Source organism: Dendrobium catenatum, unplaced genomic scaffold, assembly GCF_001605985.2.
Source record: "Dendrobium catenatum unplaced genomic scaffold, ASM160598v2 fragScaff_scaffold_249, whole genome shotgun sequence".
Taxonomy (NCBI): domain Eukaryota; kingdom Viridiplantae; phylum Streptophyta; class Magnoliopsida; order Asparagales; family Orchidaceae; genus Dendrobium; species Dendrobium catenatum.
The window spans coordinates 899,749-905,533 of record NW_021318711.1 but is presented as its reverse complement, the minus strand read 5'-3'; the positions used below and the strand labels follow the sequence as shown (position 1 = coordinate 905,533).

At 31.7% G+C, this 5,785-nt stretch overlaps 1 long non-coding RNA gene across 1 annotated transcript; it reads left to right on the top strand.

The window, feature by feature from the left end:
* The first annotated feature begins 277 nt into the window (after nucleotides 1-277).
* On the top strand, nucleotides 278-2,795 carry LOC114579252. The gene is made up of 2 exons (XR_003700161.1): nucleotides 278-2,060; nucleotides 2,159-2,795. It is a non-coding gene; the product is annotated as an uncharacterized LOC114579252 (long non-coding RNA).
* Nucleotides 2,796-5,785: the final 2,990 nt, after the last annotated feature.

The following is a 5,785-nucleotide window of genomic DNA, read 5'->3' as shown; positions in this document are numbered from 1 at the left end:
ATAATGATCTCCTTTTCGAATTATTATAGTCAAGCATTTGATTAAATATCATTTTGATCTTCAAGGATCATATGTTGTCTCCCCTTGAGTTTGACTACGACAATCCGGATAAATTTAAAGTTTCTGAAATTTGAACCCATTAGGGAACGATATGTTCGCCTTCTTAGGTGATATATCATTCATAATGACGTGTTCGATTTCAAAATTCTAAAAATTAAACTTTCCCAAATAAAATTAATATTTTTCAAAACTATATATTTTTAAATCAAACATATATATATATAAAGTAAATAAAAGCTTTTCATGGTGAGAAAACTTTGTGATAGCTATCTTCCTCACAGCATAATTCATCAAGGTTCTAAATAATTCCACCATAGAGTGGAAGTGTTTAAGCATACTACATGTGGAAATCCATTAACAAAGCTTGCATGGCCTAGCTTATATATTTTAATCGTACTTTAAAGTAGCTTGTATGTGTGGCATTAACCATTGCAAGGGATTTTATTAATTTAATTTTTTGCTTGTATTTAATATTTAATATTTAATTTGCTTTTCTCAAAATGTAGCAGATAGAATTTGCGTGTATGTAATTTTCACTTCAATTAATTGAAATAAAGACGATATCTAGTTCCATTTATTTTTAAACTAGCTTGGAGAGAGAGAGATATATATATATATATAGTTAGCTTGACTCCCCATTTTGAACAACCCCACCCCTCCGTTTGATTAACCAAGAGAAGCATTAAAGGCATTCCAATCCAATCAGACACTTAATTTGCTAAACTATCACTGAGCATATACTATTCTTTTCATAATCAAACTAAATATGTACATATGTAGGCAGTTGAATAGCCCTCCAAGATCTTGTTATGTTCCTTTGAACCTTATGTAATTGAAAAGATACCAAGTCTTCATTAATAAAGTTAGTTAGCCCATGTAAATCCAGTAGGAACAAGCTTTGAATATGAGAGCCAAATTTACATGCCTGCTATAAAAAAGGATAAGGAATAATAACACTACGACCAAGTATAAGAATATTCTTATATTTATCTAAGAACTAATACAGCTTAGATTTCAAATTTATTTGTCTTGGGTCATAATTTATCAAATAACATAATGACAAGTCCAAATAAACAAATCAAAATTTCATGTTATTTTGTTTAATTTTCAAGTGCATAAAAGAAGAGAATTAGCTTTTCAAACTTTATAAGCATGCATACAAACTAGCACTCAAGTTCCAATGAGTTTGGGGAAGAAAACAATGTATGAAATTTTTTCTTCAAGAAAAGTAACTTGTCAATTAATACAATATGTAATTGAAAAAATATATACTTAGAGATTACATACAAACAACAAATAAAGTTAAGATAAATAATTGTAGAGATCAGACAATGCTATATTTATAGCCATACTAATAATAGAGCCCACATTCGCACTAAATCATCAAGGATTATTATTCATTTTATCCTAAAAAATCTAGAACATTCACTTTATACAATAGGTTTGTATAAAAGAAGTAAAGAAATCAGCAATGTTGGTTGACTTCATAGTCCATAAGAAGGCTTTCACACCAATTCAAGTCATCCGAGTTGCTCCACACAAGTGAGTTTGAAGGCAGCAGTGAAGTCAGCAGAGCATCAGCAGTAAGCAGAGGAGAAAAAGATTGGAAAAACAAAGAAGGTTATTCAGGAGTAAGAGATGGGGAAACATGTTTAGGTTGTTCGCGAGGAGGAAGAGATTGTGCAAATGGAGTAGGCTACTGAAGATGGAGAAGATCTTGTTGTAATGGAATACTGAAATCAACAGAAAGCTGAGGAGAAATATAGTGGAAAAATGGAGAAGGTAGTTGATGCGGGTGAAGATACTGCGGCTGTTGCGAAGGCATGAAAATCGCTTGTTGCGCCTGAAGCCATCCCAGTTCCTCTGTACTTTGGCATTGGAGGAAATCTATCCTCTCCTGCAACTCTATTAATTTGATTTTGATGGCTACTTTCTCTTCAAGGAATGTCAGCAAAGGAAAGGAAGGAGAAGGCATCGATTGGCATGGAATTTGTTGTTCGGTAAATTTTTCCATTTTTTCATATTGACCGCTCTCCTTCAAGTAACGTTCTCTAATCTGGCAGAATTTTGGTGTATTATTTTCCGGCCAAAATTCAAGGGCGTTGAGTTCTGAAGAAAAGGAAGCAACTAGTACGTCCACGCTGCAGAGGAGCGAGAGCTTGCCGACCTTCTGCTGCATTTTGCTAGATTGTGTAATCGTGCTCTTTTGTTGGTAGGATATTTGGGTAATCTATTTGCTTCTTTTTGGGTTTTCTGCTGCCTCATTTTGTTTGGGTGTGCGTTGTGACTGGTGGTTGGTGAGTTGGGTGCCTATGTTTCGGCTTGGTCATTGGGTTGTTTGGTGTGGTTTGAGTGTTTGGGTGAGCAAATTTCTTTGTTCTTTTGGTTTCTGGTGTGTGTTAGGGTGGAGCCTTTGTTGTGCTGCCTCTCTTTGGGAGAATTATTGTTTCCCCTGTTGGGCTGGCTGGTTTGGTTTAGTAGGCTGGCTGTTTTGGTGAGTGGTTTGGTCCTCAACCATGTGTTATTCTTCTTTATTAGATCTCAAATTTGGTTTTGTTAAGAGTTTTCCTTTTGGGTTTTCGTTCCCTTTGTGTCTTTTCTATGTCGGGTTTTGGTTTGAGATCTCTCTATTTGCTGAGGGACAATGAATTTTCTGGATCTTATTCTGTTGCTATATATTGTGGAGCATGTTTGCAGCTATGGTTATCGGTGGCATCAATGAGATTTTTTGGCTACTCGTGTGTAGTAGTATTTTTTTTTTTTGGTCTTCTTTTTTCTATTTTGCATTTATCATCTTTTGGCATCTGGGTGCAAGGAATGTTGATTTAAGCTTGGGCTTCATTTTTTGTGTTTAGCTATTTCCATTTCTTTTTGGAATTTTCTTATAATTAGATAGGGATATTTAACTTGAGAGATTTCTATTATTTTGATTGTAGCTCTTTGGGTTGTCTGGTTTGGTTGAGTGGGCTGGCTGTATTGATCATTATAAAAGTTTGTATGGAATCTCATAATAGTCGTAGTTTCTAGTAACATCTTTTATGAGGTTGCATGCATAATGTATTACATTACACTTTCTAAACAAGCCAAACGAGGTTGTATGAGGTTGCATGCATATGTCATAATATTTATTTTTACAAATTCAAAAAATGATTGGAGAATAATGTCATCATATAATAAGTTTTATCATGTAGATGAATAAAATGACAATTTCCATGTATTACATTACACTTTCTAAACAAGCCAATCATTGTGTCCTTGCTATAACCAGCTAGCATATAAGGATTCTAAAACTCAAAAACCTATTTAACTCAAGGTCAATCCAAACGAGGCTTGTATAGAAAATAAAAAGCCAAAAGGAAAATAAATTATTTATGAAATTGGTAGCATGATATAAATTTTTATTTTATAACATATGGCAAAATTAGTAACATATTCATAACTTTTTCACAACTTTGTATATGAACTATAGATATATTGATTGAATGCCATTAATTTACAACATATGATGCTTAAATGAGTTTTTTCTTATCAAATTCCAAGGAGGACAATTTATCATAAATGGTGATGGCTAACTTTGGCAATTGTATATGTATAGATTTGTGCAATATATATATATATATATATATGTCATAGTTTTCTTGGTAATGTACACAATTGATAGAACTTGATGTTTATTTTTTATGTAAATTTATAATTATCTTATGATTCCCTTGATAGTTTGTGAGTTTTCTATAAAAGTTTGAAGAGTTTTATTAGGCATTTAGATTATGATTTCATAGGAGTTGATTTATGAAATTGTACTGTTTATGATTCTAATGAATTTTGGATTCTTGTATTATTACTTTTATTTTAGATATCTTCTGATCTAATACCTTTTTGTCTTTAGCTAATAGTTGATAGTGGAATCAACTCATTATTATGAAGTCTAGCTATTTTTTTGATCTTGTTGCATTTGAATATGATCAATTTTTATAGTTAAGATAAAAAGCTGTAGTCATTCTGATAATGATTTGCCCCTTACAAAAGAGGAACTAATGAGAGGATGGGCTTATATGTTATAACATGCATTGACAAATGGATCTTATCTACATATTTATTTGATATAGAAAATTAATAGTGATAGATTTCTTAAAAAAAAAAAGAAAAAGAAAAAAAGTGATAGATTTCTTATATATTGAAGTGATCAATTCTTATGTAATAATCTTTTGTTATAGAGTAATGTGTAATTTGGAGAAAATGATTAGTTTATTGAGATACTTTAATTTCTTAATTTTTCCTTATCATTATTACTTGCCAATTGTGGAACTATGAAACAGTCTTTCGACTCTTTATTCTGTTAATAGTGTAAGCACATACGTATACTGTAATAAAATGAAGAAATCTTATTATCATTTCTTTTATATAAGGCCTCTATCAAGTGTAAATTTTCATTACATTGTGTCTCATATAGTGGGCTCGTTTCTCTTGTCAAAAATTTTCAAGGCTATCTTGGATGTTTCCTTCCAAGATTGATGCAAGTAAAATGCCAATTCCCTGAATTATAGTATTTGAGAATTTAATTAGCCATGGCCCTCTTCCCTCTGTTCCATAATGCATTATATTATGTCAATCCTTTTGATTGTTAGAATTTGGACTTAGCTATTCTTTTTAGTGCTAATTCACTACTTTTATAAGTTTTCAACTTGTCCAGCTAACTACAAGTACATAATCTGTCTATTCTCTACAATACGTTCTTTTGTCACTTGCTTAAGGTAAAAGCTCATTTCCTTATTAATGAGCTTTCGATTTAAAATAGTAAGAAGTTTTTTTTTTATCCACTATGCAACGAAGTCGATTTTTGTGAATTTCCCTTAGTGTCATAACAAATTCTATTTACAATTAGCCTTTTCTTACCTAAATAGGCACTTTTATTTTATGTGAAATTTCCCTTCACATGATTGTGTTGGGAAAGTAACCCACACTGCATCTACAAATATGAAAGAGAAAATGCAATGGAAAAGAAAGCCAGGATATAATTTGAAAATTTTTTAAATTTGAAATTCGTAAAAAAAAATTTAGAGGCACTCAACACCTAGAAATTCACTATGAAAATTAGGAGAATGTATACATATCTTTATTTCTCGCTCTCTCCTTGTCTCTCTTTATTATTTACACCGTTCTCTAAACATAATATATAAAGAGAAAAATAAAACTAATAAAGGGGAACAATATTTTAAGTTAAACAAGAGAAACGAGAAATAAAAATGTCTAGCCTTCTTGCAACATTGCGGTGCCAGGTTTAGAGGGCCACGAGACTCCACTCTATGTCTCTAGTCTAACTAACAGAGCAATAATGTTGAAATCTAGAGCATTTTGATACTCCTCTCTCTGTCTATCTCCAACCCGATTATACAGTGTCACAATGTGTTGGGAAAGGAAAAATATTGGGTACAAAACACAAGAACTCAGGCACATAGAGAGCCCGTGCAACCCCCCAACGAGCTCAACCAACATAATTGAGATCCCATACAATAAAAAAAATTTAATTTATCGACACAATCAAATTCTAACCAAAGCTAACAATTTGTTCTATTTGTAAGTTTTTTTTTTTTTAAATTTTGTAAAGTAAATTACCCATTTTGTAAAAATATAATTACTCGATGTAAAATCCTCTAATTAACTGATAATTAACTTATGCCCAAAAATAAATTCTCACTCAAAAGGCTATCAAAATTTTGTGTGCTCT